The following is an 18,544-nucleotide window of genomic DNA, read 5'->3' on the forward strand; positions in this document are numbered from 1 at the left end:
GACTCATAAAAGAAACGAGCATCTGGCACGGCATTTTTTTTGCTGCGGCGGAGGGATCGTGATTGCGCCCTGTGCGGCGCACGTGGCCGAGACTCGATTGGTGGTTGAGCGGCCGACGACTCGCGCTACGTCGCCTGCCTCCCGCCAAGGATCGTCCCGTCACCCGCTCCTCGTTGTGCATCCAAAGAGCACCGAGACAGCGTAAATATATGAATTTTAGTTTCTTAAATTGGGTAAAATGCAAAGTCGTACAACAACAACAACGTTGCGTATCCACCCATCGCATGTCCGCCCTGACCAATTATGCGGCGACACCCATGTCAGCAGTTGTGCATGTTGCAACTGTCAGTCCACGTTGTAGAGCAATACGAGGCAACCTGTAGACATCGCAGATGGTCCACAAAGCTGGGCGAGAATGATGCTGGCCCGACGAATGTTGTTTTGCAAATGCTTATTGTCAAAACTTGAACAGGACCCAGAACAAGTTGGCACAAATTTAATTAAGTGGACATGTTGAGCATATGGTGTGAGAGATGACGTTGGAGAGCTATATTCCCATGGTTCCAGACTAATAATAACATACAAGCCTTTTTCAATTCATAGCAGATGATGTAGGCCTGCCTATGCTGGGTTGTTGGTGGGTATTGTTGGACCATACTTCACTAAACGGGTTCCGTGCCGGTTGGTGAAGGTGGGAGTCCAGGAGCAGTTGAGATGCCACTCACCACCGATATTAGCCATGGCCACAAATCACAATATCAGGTAGCCAGGTTCATAACGCTGCGCTCTAACCGCTGCACCACTAATCCACCCCAATAGTAAGAACAATGTTAATTCTTTACCCAGGAAAGCCTTGCTGAGTCTTAAGGGTTTTTTTCTTCAGCAGGGTTTTACATTAGGAGAGTTTGACCAATTCTATGTATGAGTGCTTGGGGGGACTTGCCTTGTTGGAAATGAAAAATCGTTGTAAATGAAGACGGAAGGGATGAGGAGTCAGTAAAAATCAAATGTAGAAATACTGCTGCCGGAGTTTTGCTTGCTGGATGGGGCTGCAAAAGTAACAGGAGTTGAACTCAACTCTGGAAGATGCCTGCAGTAGTGGGTGGCGGAAGCTCAAGAGAGGAAACGCTCAATGCGCAGCTAGACGCGGAAAATCACACTCTGTTCATTTTGGTTGGTTGTTTTGTTTTTTTGGCACGGCCAAAAAACCCATTAGTAAATAAATGCAAAATGTTTTTTTATGGAGACCTGGTGACACCATAGCAATCGGGTTATCGCGAAAAATACAACGAATGATCCAAAAACAACGGCATTTGTTCGTGGTATTGACCTAGAGTCCATCACAGGATCCTTCTGAAAAAAAGTTTTGCTATTATTCATTCACCGGCATCGCGAATGTGTAGCTCGTGATCAGTAGGAGTATTCTGCTTGATTTACTGTCATACTCGACAGGAGGTGAATTACATAGTTCACTGGTGACGAGAATGATATATATATATTTAAATCTTTAGCATTAAACTTAACGCAATCTGGAACGTCACTTCAAACCTGTCCGATGTGTAAGAATAACCAACCTCTGGATCATATATTTTTTTAAGGGTTAATATTCCAATGTTTTCGGTTGTCAGATTTTTCTGGTTATTAACAATACACTCGACTCTGTCTCATGAAAATTACACTTTTGCAGCCATTTTATAACACCATGAAAATGTTACATCAGTCACTCAGTCATGATTGTCATCATCTGTATTATGTATTCAACGTGAACGTGCGGCTGCGGTGTGTAGACATTGCTGCACCGACACCTGCCTGGGTTTCATTGCTGATCATGGTGAGCTTCATATGCTTAGCTCTTTCGGTAAAGTCACGCTGAAGGGAAACAATAAAATAATAAAATATATATAAAACAATAAAAATTATCACGACGTTTCGACCATAACACAAACGGGCATCATCAGGTGGGAAAACCAACGGCAAGGAACATTTGAAAGAAGTGGCGGTTGACAATTTCAACCGAGAAGATGGATTCTGGTTTAGCAATCATTGGAAGGATTTGATAAACCATTTCAGGTCTTAATTGATTGTTGACGCTTACGGTGGCTTTCAGACAGCATACATTAATTTTTCGTCTCCCCCTTCCTCTTTTCAGAACATAGATGGACTTCGTCCTTCTAAACAAACTGCCAAATCGCTGCCCGTGGTGCTAACGTTTTTTTAAATAAATAAAACACCTTTTTATAAATAAATAAATAAATGCGACCCGCCACTTCTTTCAAATGTTCCTTGCCGTTGGTTTTCACACCTGATGATGACCGTTTGTGTTATGGTTGAAACGTCGTGAGAATTTGTATTGTTTTATATATATTTTATTATTTATTGTTTCCCTTCAACGTGACTTTGCCGGAAGAGCTAAGAATATTAATTACTGCAGTCACGAAAGCTTTAAATCAACATTTAAGGTGAGCTTCATTAGCTAAAAAACCCCTGGACTGGATCTCAGTGTAAAACCTTCTGTCCAGGTGAAGTCATGATCGGTGGGGATGCAAAGGTGGTTGGTGTGGGTGTACCTGGCACGAAAGCCATATCACGTAGCCAGCAGGCCACAATAAGCGTTCATTCGTAGACGCATTTCTCAGCCGTGTATAGTAAATTCATCGGTGTCAATGTAGTGGAGGTTGTTTGAAAAGTATTTCATCTACAACATTATTGTTGTTTTGTTTTGTACAACAACAATGTTACTTCCAACAACATGCACACGTTAACAAGCGGTTCCATTTGGAATTAATCGAATGATAATACTAATATAATAAGAAGAAAATTTATAATCGCCTTTATCAATCCAGGAAAGATTAACCGTGCCTCGAGAGTATATTTTTCAGGAGGATTCTGCATCGAGATGTTTGCCCAATTCCTCCAGCAGAGCCTTGCCACTTGGGAGGAAACTGGGGCACCGAAAGAAAGATTTCAAGCAAAGATGGTTCAGGCTCAAATTTGTCCACACAGATGGGTTTTATAATAATATATTGTTGTAATTGCCAACCCCCTGGCTGCTTTGCAGTGCGAGCCTTCAACACCTGCTGTGGCCAGGCAGTGCCTCCCGTCGAATTGCTGAGCAAGCTCATATACCCGCTACGTGTGTTGAGCTCTTTAAAGATGTGAAGAGAGAACGGGAAGATTCCCTCTCGGTGGCTTGGTCCTCGGCGGGTGGACGAAGCGACGGTGGCCAAATAAAACAAGGGGGGAGGGGCGCTTGACTGAGTAGCCCCCCCCCCCCCCCTCTGGATACGCCTGCCGCAAAGGGCACCACTCGTAGCAGAGGGTGGAAGGGGCGGGAGCCATTGACTGAAGAGCACACGGGGCGCGGAGGTGAGTGGTCAAATAAGGTAGAATTGGATTGCATCCTGAGGCTGGCTTGTTTAAATTACTCGCTGTACTGGTAAAATCATGATGATGATGACGACGATAATAATTCTCCACACGCCGCCCAAACACCTCAAAACCATCATTGGATTACAAGCGGTTGCGCAAACCTGCATCATAGGGGCCGGCCATAAATGACGTCACGCACCTAGGGGGGGGGGGATCAGATATTTGTGACGATATATGACGAGAGGGGGGGGGGGGGGTTGAGAAATGTGACGTCACATCAAAATGCGCAACTTTAAATAAATATAGAATTATAACAACACTCCTACAACATCAGAGTGCAGCGTCACTTTAAATACGCACTACAATGACAATAGTTTAAAGCGATTTAAAGCATGTTTTAATGGTTTGGGGGGGGGGGCAGACCTTTGTGACGTCATATTTGAGGGGGGATCTGACGCCGTGTGACGAGGGGGGGGGGGTCAAAAATCGTCCAAAATCGCGTGACGTCATTTATGGACGGCCCCATACCGCGAGAGACCGTTTGGACCATTGTCGGAAGAAACCCCGAGCACCCGGAGAAAACCCACACGCAACGGCGTGACACCCAGCACCCCCACCTCCTGACAACAGTTCGTAGCCTCACGCCCACTACGACACGTGGCAAGTCCGAGTAGTGACCGATCCAAGCAAGTCCTAACTGGGCACACCACAACTGCTTCCGCCTTCCGAGGCCGACGGGATCGAGCCCGTTAGAGTGATTTGGCCGCAGGCATAGAGTCGTACGCGCGTGCACACACACACAGGACATCGCCTCTTTCGCTCTCTCAGTGCATTCGCTTTTCTCTCCCCCCCCACCCACCACCCCCGCCGCCCGAAGAAAGGAGAGTGTGAATGCAGAAGAGCGCATTAATCATCGCCTGGACCACAGCCCGCTCCCACTCCCGTCGCACTCATGCGTGGAGAGGCTCCTGCACAGGCATGCAGATTGCAGCTCGCACAATGACTTTATAGTGCGCTCCACCAAAGACCGTCGTAGCGGCTCAGATGGGGGGGGGAGGGGGGAGAGAAAAAAATACAATAAGCGCCACACTCGGCGTGACCATCAGAATGCTAAAGTTGCCGATGGCTTTTTTCGCCCCTCGTTTGCATTTATCAGTGGACAGGCGCCCTGGGAGCGGCTCTCGCGATGAGAGAGCGAGAGAGATGGGTCGGTTGGGCTTTTGCGCTGCTTGATCGCTGCAGGATTTATTGCTGTAAATTATGAAGTGAATCACTTCCCCGTGAATGAGAATCGCCGTGCAAAAGTGAAGGGAGGTGAGAATTCCCGTGTTTGCAAGCCGCAGCGTACGCTGCAGTGGTGCGCACGTGTGCAAACGTTGTTTGACGTGTTTTTTTCTTCCTCAATCCACTGCTGGATGAAGGCCCTCCCCCACACGCTGTGCCTGTAATGGTGGTTCTTTTGAACGTGCTTTGCCACTTTGGTCAGTGCGGGTTGAGAAGTGGGGAGGGAGGAAGGGGGACAGAATTGGTGTTAGTCATGGGTGGGAATAGAACCAAGGTCGCCGGGTTTATGGCGCAGTGGCTCTTAGCTGCTGCACCACCACTCCGCTCACGAACTCTTTTACTGTGACCTAAATTTTAGTTTCATATGTTGTGTGTGTGTGTCCGTGACTCGCCCAGTCCCCTGACACATCGTATTTATAATTCAGTGGCATTGTAAAGTGCCTTGTTCTAAATCAAACCCAAAGACCCCAATTTCACCCTGGTCAGACCGTCGGTGCTGAGAGCTGGTGTTAGCGAGCACCCACATCATAATGATGCAAATTATTTTACCTGAGAAGGCTCACCGAGTCTGTAGTACAACACGCGTGTTAGCATCCAAGCGTGATGATTATATCGCTTAACCCTCCGTGTGGCCCCACAGTGGGGTACGTTATGTTGCAGTGTAAATAATAATAATACCACTTTTAAACTCGGGGAAAATTAAATGTGTCTCAGGACAGTTTTTTTTGTAATGAGAGTCCACGTAGAAAAGGGATATTTTGGCTGATTGCACTGTGCGATTTGCTCGTGGGAAGCAACTGCATTTCTGTACTCGGATAAAACGCCATGCACACGAGGTGGTGACATTCAGCACTGACAAATCTTAGAATCACCTCTGATGAGCGCGGTTGGCTACGTATGGTGCGAAAGAAGTTCAACATACATACACCTCGCCACCCCATGTCTACAACACGTGGCAAGCCCTGGCGGTCACCCGTCCGAGTATTACTCCGTCTCGATCATGTCGAGCTTCCGAGATCTGACGAAAGTGGGCACATTTATGCTCATCTGGCCGTAGGAATTATTTCTTGGAGCTGGGCTGTCAGATTATTTACGTAATCGATGACGCAACCGACAATCAGTTTGATGACGTGACGAATCGATGAAAGGAAAAAGTTGGGACAAAGGTGTCCCCTGTGTCACCACAAGTGACCCTGGACGAGAATCAGACGCTGATCAGCCGCTTCGTTGAGCTATCATTCGTGGCCAGGTCGCTTCTAAAAAAAAGAAACTCAATGCTCTGTGGTCTTTACCTGTTAAAATAAACGTAGATATTGATTTCAATTCTTAGTGATTTGTCTGCCCTTCCTGTACTTTGCACTCCCGTCGTATTTTCATATTGTTGTTGTAACTTTATGATCCACTCCGAATGGGCATCTGTGAAAAAGAGCTTTATAGCTCATAGAATTCCTCCAGTGTAAATAAAGATTATGATGAGTAGGACTTGATCATGTCAGGCCTTGTCAGTTTATTTCAAAATATATATATGTGTATTGTAGCTGTGTGCTTATCGATCGTAAAATTGTGTTCTGTTATGGCTGTATAAAAGTTAAATCACGACGTTTCGGAGGCAACACAAGCTTCTGTCTTGAGGTGGAACAGTCACAGCAGAATCGCTGTACCAAGGTACCAAGGCACAGCGATTCTTCTGTGACTGTTCCACCTGAAGACGGAAGCTTGTGTTGCCTCCGAAACGTCGTGATTTAATTTAGTTGTTTTCTTTTATTTTATTTTACCTACGTGACTTTATCGAAAAAAACAAAGAGTATGAATCCTTGCAGTCACGAAAGCTTCAAATCTAGAATGTATAAAAGTTCATAGGTTGGGCCTCGTTGGGGTCTTAATTATACCCAAACACACACCACGTCACCCTAATGTTTATACGATTCACTGTGCTGGTGTGAAAACAAAGCACATGACAGACACTAATTCTCAAGCCGTGTGTGAGCCCAGCCTTCGTCTCTAAGTTCTTGCAGTGTATGCTTCTCCAAACTAATTTGGGCTTCACCCAGACAACTCATTAGATTAAATTAAGAAGCGGGGTGAAGAAGAAAAAAACCTTCAAATGTTCTAATCAAAGTGTATTCAAATACGTTGGGCAGCGTGTTGTGTTTTCTGGAAGCGAATGGTTTCTCATCAACGGCCACTCCGGGCATTGTGCGCTGTGATTTACGCATTGTTTATGCCGCAACGGTTCATCGATTTGCGGGTTGTGTGTGGTCGGGAATGGTGTGCGCATTCTCACCTCTTCTAAGGCGTCGTGCCACCGAGGTGGAGTGGGCAAAATGCCCTCTGGAGGAGTGCTCATGAGCTCGCTCTAGTGGAGGCTGTCCTGCCGGCAGTGGCGTGAGCAGGAAATCGCAGGGCTGCAGCTTGACCATTTTTTTTCCCCCGCTCACGCTTTAACTGTCTGTGAATAGATGGAATCCGCCACGCGTTCTGTTATTTAAACTTAACTTATATTCACTACATCCTAAACTATTTTTTTCCAATAAAATATATTTTTACGGATCGAATGAGTTTTTTTTTTTCGATTTAAAGCTTTCGTGACTGCAAGGATTCATCTTCTTTGGTTCTTTCGGTAAAGTCACGTAGAATGAGAATAAAATAATAAATTAATAAAAAAAATAGCGCAATAAAATTCTCACGACGTTTCGGCCACAAGAAGGCCGCTTGTGTTGTGGCCGAAACGTCGTGAGAATTTTATTGTGTTATTTTATTTTATTAATTTATTATTTTATTCTCATTCTACGTGACTTTACCGAAAGAACCAAAGATGAGTTGTTTTTTTTGTTGGTAGGGCGTCCACATTTACATTCGAAGCGATCCTATCAAGTTTTACAAACGTTTATTAATTTGGTTTGAAGCTTTCGTGACTGCAGGAATTACTCTTTGGTTCTTTCGGTAAAATGACTTACTGAAAGAACGATAGAGTTTATAAATGTGTTACGTAATACAAATGTGTAAGACAGAAAACAATCGCAGATGTACATGTTGGCATCGCTCGACACAATGCTTGTACGTGTATTGTTGTGCGCACAGTAAATACAAATGTAAGGAAATAAACATAGGAGTGAAATAGTAACAAAGCGTGCGTCATACGTAAAGGGTCTGCCCTGAGCCTTGGCACATCTCGGACAGATGGTCAGCGGCTGTGTTTGGCTGCGTGTAATGTGAGGAGCGTGCCGTACACTCGCGTACGGCTGCTCTTCAAGACGGACGGTTACATTTCCAAATCATCAGAGAAACACATGACATACATAGATAAGATTGTTACTCACGTATGTACAATCTAATAATGCTCCATAAGGGCCAGAGAGTCAATCAAGGCTTGGCACGAATATGGTCAAGTATATGCTTACAATGAAACACATATGAAAACCTCCACAAATATATGTGTGCCCAATATAATGTGGCCCGGATGTAGATTGGTTTCACTCAAGAGAGAGGATCAGCACACATTTCTACGTTGCTCAAGGCTCGTGATAAACACTTAATATATGGTCCCCATCATCAATGAACCGAGTAAACTGACTCCCAATGGTGGGTGATACTAAAGGCAATGGAATGAGAGCAAACAATGCAACTGCTTCCGAATACACAAAACCCGTGACCAATTCACACTGAATTAGAACCTCAGCAGATCGGAGTCCAGTTCGTACTTTGATAGGAGACGGCCTGAAAATACCGAGTGCTGTAGGTTTGGGCTTCGAGGTGGCCTGGAGTAGGCAGTACACAAATGTACGCTTTGGTCTATCCGTGCAGACATTTGAGTGCTATCCACTCGCGTGAATGGATGTTCCATGTGTACTCCACTTTCCTCCTCCATGACAGATGCCTCATGGATGGAATTGTCCAAACATTAAAAAAACACACGGGACTCTCTTGAAAAAGCGAGTTCCTTATTGAGACGACGTGCAGCTATCCTGGGCAATGGATAATATTGTGAGTCTTATTGTAGTGTTGAACAGTTCAACGCTGAGAATAGAATTAACAGCATATACAAATATGTGCCATTGCATGTACAAGAGCTTAGCCTTGGGAAATGTTTTTGTTGTTGTTGTGTCTCAGACCAAGGACTCAATGCGTTGAGAAACTGTGGCCAACCACGTGGTCGCAATGGGACTTCTCTGCTGCCACCTGCTTTCTCGTCATTTACAGCTCTGATATTTTCAAGCTGAAAATGTGTTCAAATAAAAATGGTGAAACAACACACTCGGAGTTACAGTGAGAGACTGGCGGAAGACCTCGTGGATATGAGAATGCATGCTAAATTACGGATCTCGTATTGAAATCTTACGGAAGTGGGGGCGTGCTGATGGAACAGCGGGTTAAAGCACTATTGGTGATGGATGGGAACGATGGCAGAACGGTTTAGCCAGAGGAACGAATGTTTTTGAGAGAGGACGACCACCACGGAGGATATGGAGTGATGAGATGAACTCGCGTGCAGGAGTGAGATGGTACGTGGCATCGTAAGACCACGAGGTATTGTTGACGCTTCAGGGAGACCTTCAACCAGCGATGGACAGACCATAGCTCATGATGATGATGATTGTTCAGACAATCCATACGAGTCCAAAAATAGGACGACCATTTCAGTAATTACTTTACATTTCTCGTGTAGAAGTAATATTTGAGCGACGGTAACAAAGGCTCGGGAGGACCGCAGTGACGGTAGTATTCAAAGGATGCTGTGGTCTAATGCACAGGAGTGCCTGTTGGTGGTGCCTGTAGGGGGCAGTACTGAAATCCTGTGGAGAGGGGGGGGGGTCTGATAATCTCCAATTTTACACGTGGGGTTTCTCTTGGCACTGGTTAAATACTCAAATAAATGGGCAAGGCAGGACCCCTAGTTAAAAAAAACGGTTTGGGAGACTCGGTCGTGCTATATACTGTATTTGTGTTTTGAGGCCCTATTATAGCTCACATTTCATCACGACAATCATCATCATCAACCATGGTCACTTCACTCCTGCACAAAAACCTCCCCAGGCCACCGACAACCCTCGTGATTCCACAATGCAACAACCTACGCATGATGAATCCATCACTCCATCTCCCCCGTGGACGTGATTCTTGGATGAACAGTATTCCCTTCCTTGACTTTCACTCCATCAATATGTTTGGCCATTGGCCATGATCCCATCTAAAACGACATTTTACATGAAATTAAAATTCCATATAAAATGTTGGAATTAGAGAAGTAATATTAATCAATATGTTCTGGAAATTATCCTTGGTAAATGAAGTAATGATATACAGTATGTCTGTTTTATATGCGTTTTAATTGACCATACTAATATTATAGTACTATGATATCATATATACAGTGTGCCTGTATTATATGCTTTTAATTGATAATACTAATATTATTATAATACTATGATATACTATGACATAGTACTAGTTTACTTTAAACATTTTAATCATAGCATTATGATGGCATTGTCATGTCAGTTTTATGATCCGTGTTTGTGACGACACATTTGCAATGATATTTGACAAATAAGCCGTTGGCATACCACATAATCCCATTCATGAAAAACATGCTGTTTCATAATCCCGTTCTCTGCAAGAGGTTTAGTCTAACAGGCAAATTCAAGCCAACTGGTAGATCTGCTGAATGGAATATCCACACAATGAGAGAGCTCATTATAGTTTAGTTAGACAAACCGCACGCTAGCGTTTTGGAATGCATTCAAACGTTTTCAAACGCACGTCAGTGAGTCCAACACCCAACATCACCTCCGACCTTTGCCTTCACCAAGCTTGTGTTGTACTCTCTTTCTCTGTGTTAACCTCAATATTTCCCGGAGAAGGCCAGTTTGTTGACATGGCATTGGGGAGGCCTTCATCCAGCAGTAGTTTATCGAAGGGATGCAACGTCACGTGCCTCTTTTTTCAACGTTGTAAATTACGGTTATAGACTTACAGTAATCATAGTCATTCATAATTGAATACAGATGGCTGGAAAGTTAAGGCTTAAGATACATGAGCAAAACAAAAGTAATGCACAGCAAGTGCGCTCAACAAAGAATATTTCCTTAAGGGGCACAACTGCAAAACAAATCAGACCGTCTATGCCGAGAGGCTACCCGAGCTACCTTAATTACTGAAGGTGGACCGGGATATGAAAGTGATTAAAGCAGCGAGCTTCAGCAGCGTGGAGTGCTGATGGTAAACTTAACCTGATCGTTATGTTCCAGTGCAGGTTCTATTAATCGCGGTACTGAAAATAACTGTAAAGTTAATCATCGTGATACTGCAGTGTATACCTAGCGAACATTGCAATTGTACGAGTTTACAGCACTTTTATTAGTTACAGCCCTATCTATCTACCTATCTATCCACTGGTGGATGCAAGCCTTCCCAGCTGTGTTGCGCATGGGATGGGTTATTTGACCACACTTCACCACGCTGGTCAGTGCGCGTTGATGATGGGCCGAACGCCAGTTAAGATGATAATTTACCGCTAATTTTCGCCGTGACTAGGAATGGAACTTAGATTCCTGGCATCAGTGCCGTGTGATAACCACTGTGCCACCGGTCCACCCCAAAACTACGTACTATATATGTTTTTTAATGTCACCAGGGTTTATATATGACGCGAATTTATTGAATGAGAGGTGCGCCTACTACCGCGTTGTATCTAAAAATACAGATTCCCTCCATCCCCACTACAGGCGTAATAGACTGTTGCGGCAAGCGCTGTTAGCGAGTACCTATTAAGGCCAACATGGCACACAATGAGGGTGGGTGTCCAGCACCATGCCCGGCCGCCTTCAACCCCCCCCCCCCCCCCCCTGTGCTGATGTTTGCACCCCGCAAGCAAGTACTGTACTCCTCTGAGGCTGAGTCGATCTAGGAGGAGGCGGAGCAGCGGCTCAGATTACCGTCACCGATGTTGGCCATGAGCGGGGGAATCTAACTCGGGTGGCCGGGTTCGCAGCGCAACGTAGCGCTAACCACGACGCTGCCGCTCCGCACGCGTGTGTGGTTCACACACACACACTGTGCCACACGGTGACATTGGTATTCCGAGTCCTGCCTCTACGCCTCTCACCGCGACGTGTGGATGGATGTATCTTACCCTCGCTCACTCGACGCACGCACAGCGGCAGATGCGCTTGCTGGCTCGTGCACCAGGCTCTGCTACATTACACGTAACACACGGGCATATTTTTTTTGTTGGTTGCGTTTATTCTACAGCACGTGGCTTCATTTCTCGTGGAATGCTTTGCGAGGCCAGCCTCCCTCCACCCCCTCCCCTCCCCCCCAACTGCTGCGAGACAACCCCCGCTTCCCGTGCGGTGAAATCATTTTCCGGAGCTCAGCCCCGGCCGGACTTGCTCCGGTTAAAATCACAAGCCCCAGATTGTCAGCACCCCATCCGCTGGCCCTGACAAACTCCGAAGTGTTTGTTGGTATTGTGCCCGAATGTTAACGTCGCGGGAGAATCGGGCGAAATGTGTCCCCGCCTCTTCAAAAAACGATCCATCCCGCGCACTCCGATGCAGAGACGGGGCTCGAATGCAGAATGTCAGTTCCCGCGGGGAGATTCAAACATCGCGGTACAGATGTTGCCTCTCGAAAGCGGCATGACTTGAAGCATATTTGTCATAGCCATTGAGTCTCACGCTGTGGTGTCCTTGATATATTAAAACTGTGCGACTGAATTGGCGGGCGCTCAGGGTAGAGAGTGGTGATGCCATGGAGAGCACACTGCCGCGATATGTTATTATTTACCTAACCGATGCTGGGTAGGTGACCCCACTGGTACTCACTCGGGTGGTTAAGTATGGGGGGGGGGTGAGATGACAACCCCCCAGTGCAATGACGAACTCGGCATGAGCGAAACCTGCATCCGGCAAGCGGCCTGCTAATTATATTACAGCTCACACATTAATTACTCAACATTAAATGCTGGTAAGTCTCACAACACAAACCAACATATATTCACTTGGGGTCGTAGATGGCTGTACTAAAAAAAAAAAATGTATCGCCGTGCTGTGTTGACATATGGAGGAGTGTACACTTGGAGAGGTGCAGCGTGGCGCTTCTGCGTGTGATGAGTTGGGAAACAGCAGCAGTAGTAGCGGCGGCGGCGGCTGTGCGAGAATGCCAATTGTGGTCGACACTGTGTCGGTCCACAGCCGTCGTGTAAAGACGTGCACAACCAAGACTCCGGCGGGCTCGTATATAGGCTACTGTATGCCGTAGTGCCCCTCCATCCCTTCCCGGCTCCATCCCTGCTTTGTATAATTAACACGCAGTGGCAATCAATAAGGCACAAGGCACGCGAGCCGCGCACGATGAGCGCACATTATTTTTTTGACGCACGCACGTACTGCAATTGCGCACATATACATGCACAATGTTTGCATACAGAACGTTACAATTGATGCTCACACACACACACACACAGCCGTGTAGTTATTAAATCATGTATGTAGATTGTGTGTGTGTGTGCGTGTTCTTGAGACGCTGTGGGGGAAAAAATGATCGGGCTCCGCGATCCGGAGCGCAGCGCACCGTGAGATGCGTCCTCCATCACAATGGCTCCTCGTCTCATCCAGCACGGCCTCCTCCCTCCAATGGATGCACAATGCGGTTCTCAGATCCCTCCCACCCTCCGCCCGAGCCTGGCTCCTCCTGCTGTGGTGGTGGTGGTGGGGCAGTGATTCCCTCATTCCTCCCGACCCCCCCCCCCCCTCTTTCGCCCCATCGCCCATCCGTCCCATCCAAGCCACTGCCCCCGCCTCCATCCCCTTGTCTCTCCCTCCCCACACACGCCAGCCACAGCTCCCACCCACCCGACAACCATCCCGCCCGCCCCTAGCTTATCTCAAGTGCGGCTCGTTTCTAGCGGAGTTCAGTGCGGGACGGGGCGTGCATCCCGCGCCGAGTTGCGTCGTCCACACCGGGAATTGGTCCCATGCAACGTCGACTGAGCTGCAGCGACTTAAAGCATCGCCGTAATCATTATCATCGCCAGATACCACTGTGTGGTGTGTGTGTGTGTTTGCATCGATATAAACACAATCAGCCGCAATGGGTCAGTAGGCTTCATTTAATTGCTAAGGCGTAAGAAGATTTCGTCCGAGCGCTTTGCGGCGGGGCGATGGAGTGACTTGGGATAAAGCGCTCCATCTGATCGTCGAGAAGGAAGCGCGGAAGCGCGGAAGGACTGACAGAAGCACACGAGGAAGAGACACAGACGCGAGCTCGGGCAAACAGGAGCGCGGCGCTTGCGTGGTAGGGGGGGGGGGGTGTTTGCCTGAAGCTCCTCGCATCTCATCCTGCACCGCTCCTCGCCACAGCGCCACAGTCCCTGCTCCTCGCCTCCTCGGCTCGGTGTTTCTGCTCTCCGAGGGGTAAGTTGTGCGATAGACGCGTGCCAACATCTGCCTCCAATTGATGCGCTCGCGGCTGGCGATGCAGCCGACGTTCGTGATGTTCCGAGACAATTGTCCCTCCACTGTGCGCGCGTGCGTGCGCGTTTGCGCTCCGTGCACATTTGCACCTTAAGGTGCACCTAGCCTGGCACAAGCGCCGTGAATGACGTCTTCGCCACTTAGTGGCGAGCGGCGGTTGTTGTTGTTTTGCTCCGTGATGGAGAGTTGTGTGTGTGGGGTTTTTTTCTTTAAGCTTCGTGCCAACCCATGCTGTGAAATCCGACTGTCAATCCGAATGCTTGTCTATGCATAAGTGCCTGGGTGCCAGTTTGTGTGGCAGTGCTTATTGTTGTTATGTGTGTGTGTGCGTTACTAAATCCTATTCTTTAGATTTGCGTGTTTGTGCCTTCTGATGATGTTTGTGTGCGCGTATGCATGGGTAAGGCGTACGTGTGTGCGTGTGTATGTAGGGGAGCGGTAGTGTGACGGTTAGCGCGCAGCGCTACGAACCTGGCCACCCGAGTTCAATTCTCACTCACGGCCAACACCAAGTGACGATTATCGGAACCGGTGCTGGGCCTCCTCTAGGTCGACTCAGCCTCAAACGAGTACCCGGTGCGATGTGTGAACATCGCCACTAAGGGAGACAAAGGCGGTCGGGAGTGGTGCTGGCCACCCCACCCCCGTCGTGTGCCGTGCCAGCCTTTCATAGGTGCTCGCAAACAGCACTTGCCCCAACAGTCTGTTAAGGTTATCCGGGGGATCTTTGTCTTTGTTTTTGAATGCTCTGTCTTCACTGTACTTAAATACCCCCTGCGTCCGTTCACAGTGTTGTATGTGAGAAGCCTGCAAACATCCATGGGCGGCGTAGCTGCCTTTGGTGGGTCCAAATAATGGGCTGTTCTGATGATTTGTTCTCTGCATGAGCTGCTCTTAGTCAGAGCCGGCAAAGTGAGAAGCGATTGAAATAAGAGAGGGGTTAAAAATAAATTGCAATCATTGATTAATGAGGCAAAAAAAGCAATCTTAGCAATTTCTCAATCATCGTATACAATATCGCCAGCATTTGAAATGGTAATTTACGTCATTTTAATCGAGGCAATAATTTCTCCCCAAGTTTTTTTTTTGTTACACTAAATTCTGACGGCGTGATACGCTGCATACTAAAAGCTTTCAATTGAATTGAGTAAACAGCCCAAATACGCCATTTAACAGCAAATCAATATCGTTTTGCACCTGAAGTCATTTTTATTTAAAACAAAGTGGGGGCAGATCTTGTCTCGCGTCAAACGAGCAACAACATCAGGAAAACACAACCATGAAAATGTTAAGTTGACCGCTAATTAATAAATTCTGCGGTCTTATAGAACATCCGTGTGAAATGGAGGATGACATTTGGAAACTGCCCACGTGTGATGTGAGTGGATACAACAGGCGCACACCTCAACAATATTCTCGGTGTCAGAGTTCATGCCTTGAAAACCACCTTGGGTCAAGTTACAATGTCCACGTGCATAATTGTGCGTCACAATCGCCACGGGTCATCAATTACATCTTCACGACTAGTATACGTGTGTGTGTGTCTACACTCTTCACCTGGGCTTGTTGGTGTACAGTAAGCAAGTAAGTCATAATGGCTACAGGGTGTGCACCCAGGGTGTTGACAATAACTGTTTGAGCCCTCTTTTTGTAAGACACGATTATAAGGTCCGCATTACATGGGCACTTAAATCGTACAGCCTCTTTATAAGTGGGATAATTGGCGTGGGTATGGGTGGGACTTAATTTAAAATCCCAAAATCACCAAATGCAACGATTCATATGTTTATGTGACGACTTTAGATCCGTATTATACCTATTTAATTTTAATTACGCTGTTCAAGCTTGACACAACAAAACTACTAAACTGTGCCCGACTCCCAGCGGTGGGCCATTGTTTTGTCGAGAATTTAAAAGAAAAACAAGAAAATCTTAACATATAAAATTGCTCTATAATAACCGCCAGTTACTTCACCTGGTAGCACAAAAAAAACAAATAAACCCGTGATCGTCACACTCATTTCGGGGGTAATGCCCCACAGAGAGCGGCGCTACAATTAGGACAAGCTTGTGTCCCATGTGATTCATGAAAAATCAACGTTATTAGCTCGCAGTAGATTATTACCGTGTTTGAGTCTGCCCTAGTGGCAATGAAGGTAAAGGCAGTCGGTTCACACGTGGGCTGCGAAAGCCCCCGAGATTAATCCCTGCAGGATATCATCAAAACCACAGCAAAGATTCATGTCGGTGGAGGAGATAAGGCGTGGAAGGCGTCTGTTCCCCACACGTGTTACTAGGGCATTGCCTAGCAGCGCACGATGCGAGTATCCAATCGTGTCCTTTATCTCTCCAGCCCATGGCAGCTGTGCGTTGACTGTAAAGACGCATTGTGTTGACAAATCTGGCAAATGTAACGTGGACATGCAAATAAAGAATGAAACAAACCCACCATCAAGAATAAATACTAAAACGAAACAAAAGCGACAACTCAATTGCAGTGTAGTCGTGCAACTGGCCTCTCAGTGAGTTAAGTGAATTACAGCCAAGAATGCTTTGGGACAATTCAGCACGTTTTCTTATAACGCAATGAAGGTGTGGTCTGCACCATGTGCTCAGGAAACCGTGGGGGAGGTGATCCTCTTGAGTAGCAGTTGATCGTAAAGAGTGATTGGGAAGAGGCATGGTGGTTGAGGAAAGCTGTCGACATTTTTTTAAATCACCTCAATATAGGAATCAAACTGGATCGGTCTGGATGCTGAGTCCAGCAGTGCTAGCCTTCTCGCCCAAGTCGGCTCTACAATTTAATTGAGCCAGTGAAATAAGTCATGCATTTCAATTTGAAGAGCACGGTGGCTGCCTGTTGTGGCGGAAACATTTTCAGAGCTGCAATCGGAAAGGGGAAGGGGTTGAAAAACACACAATCTCACATCTCTGGCATTAAATTACATTTACGCTGAGTGTGCATGTGACTCTGGGCGAATGGGTTACTGATGCTTGTCCGATTGGACTTTGCGCGGCACGGGACGAGAACGCATCACGACGAGCCGCGCATGACGCTCGCGAACTGGGCGAATAAATAGTGAATAGCGTTGGCCATTAGTGTATCGGCCTGCTAAGAGGGCCGGTCTTTGGGCAGATAAATAGTGGATGGGGCTGTCGACAGAAATCCGTCAGCTTGCCTAAACGCCCACCGGTGGGTCGAGGCTTCCCGATGAGCCCCGGTTCTCCGTGAGCAGCAGGTTCTCGCTCGAATTACACGCCCCCTTACAAGCCGCTCAACTTTGTACCCGCTAATTACGAGGCTGGCTTCACTTAATGGGTACCCAATTAATGCATTTGATGTGCAGATTTCCGAGATGTGACGTTAAAGTGTAAGGCGAGGGAAATGCATCTGCGGCGCGCGCGAAAAATGTGGGTCGCGGGTTTAACGCGTTGGGGAAATCATTAATCGTGCATAATCTGTGCGCATGCGGTTATACACGTGCCTTGTTTGTGTCGCATAATTCTGGCTGTTATGTGTGCCCTGATGGAGCATAACCTGTGTCATATTGCGGTATGCTGTGTTCCAGCAGGAGGGCGTTAATGTGGACATCTAATGTATCAAACAAGGCTCAACGACAGGGGCCAATGGGTTTTATTTCTTTGTAAGTGTAGCGACTCATGCATCACCCGTTGTGGTGAGGCTACGGTGTAGCCGGTAGCGCAGCGACACACGGTCCAGCAGCCGTTTGAGTTGCGTTTGTTGGCGCTTGCATTATGATGGGGGGGGGGCGGGGTGGGGGGGGGTGCGAGCGCTCCACTGTGCGTCGTGAGACCTGGCCTCGGGCACGCCGGGCTCACGGTTATATTTGGAGGGTCGCGACTTACAAACAAACAAAAAAAGGCATTGGCGTTTAATAGCCGGCGGCCTAACCGGCGCTGCCCACTCGCGGGCAATGGATAGGCAAGCGAGTGAGCATCATCCACGGCTGTGCTTCCGAGTTAAAGATGAACCTGCGTTCGCTGACCCTTGCGGCAGAGGCTGATTTTCGCAGGACATTGAAGTCCACCCTGTTCTCGTCTGTCCAGAATGGCTTGCGTGAGCTGTAGCCTACCCACACTTTGCCCCACCGAAAAGTGATTTCCTCTCCCCCCCACCCCCCCAGATTGGATTGTTGCAATATTCCGGTTTGGCCATGAGGGGGCAGGGGAAGAGAGGCAACGCGAATAAGTTTCCACTCCCTTAAGAAGGAACCGAACACAGCTGGGCACTTGTGAGGCGGTTACTTTGGAGGTCTGATGTCTGAGCTTTATCTATACTGTATATATGTGTTTTAAAAGTATCCGGAAATGGTAATTTTGTGAAAAGTTTGAAAAGTTTCATCTCAGAGCAATGCCTGCAGAATGATGTTACTGACATTTTGCTAAATATGATT

General features: G+C 47.1%; 1 protein-coding gene and 1 long non-coding RNA gene across 4 annotated transcripts in view; one reads left to right on the forward strand and one right to left on the reverse strand.

The window, feature by feature from the left end:
- LOC142929129 (uncharacterized) overlaps window positions 1-13,352 on the reverse strand; it is a 138,088-nt gene extending 124,736 nt beyond the window's left edge. Inside the window, exons 1-2 of one of the 2 annotated variants that reach the window (XR_012945293.1) lie at window positions 13,228-13,352; window positions 6,938-7,102 (exon numbers count right to left, since the gene is read on the reverse strand). This is a non-coding gene — a long non-coding RNA (uncharacterized LOC142929129). Of the gene's footprint in view, window positions 1-6,937; window positions 7,103-11,785 lie in introns of both variants that reach the window. The other variant, XR_012945294.1, reaches the window with a different exon arrangement.
- A 130-nt stretch (window positions 13,353-13,482) lies between these two features.
- LOC116945961 (cadherin-7-like) overlaps window positions 13,483-18,544 on the forward strand; it is a 130,463-nt gene continuing 125,401 nt past the window's right edge. The window contains exon 1 of one of the 2 annotated variants that reach the window (XM_032960690.2): window positions 13,483-14,069. The gene's annotated coding sequence lies outside the window, so the exon portion shown is untranslated. The remainder of the gene's footprint in view (window positions 14,070-18,544) is intronic. The other variant, XM_032960689.2, reaches the window with a different exon arrangement.

Source organism: Petromyzon marinus, chromosome 25 (genome assembly GCF_048934315.1).
Source record: "Petromyzon marinus isolate PM22_M1 ecotype Great Lakes invasive population chromosome 25, UKy_Petmar_22M1.pri1.0, whole genome shotgun sequence".
In the NCBI taxonomy this organism is placed as follows: domain Eukaryota; kingdom Metazoa; phylum Chordata; class Hyperoartia; order Petromyzontiformes; family Petromyzontidae; genus Petromyzon; species Petromyzon marinus.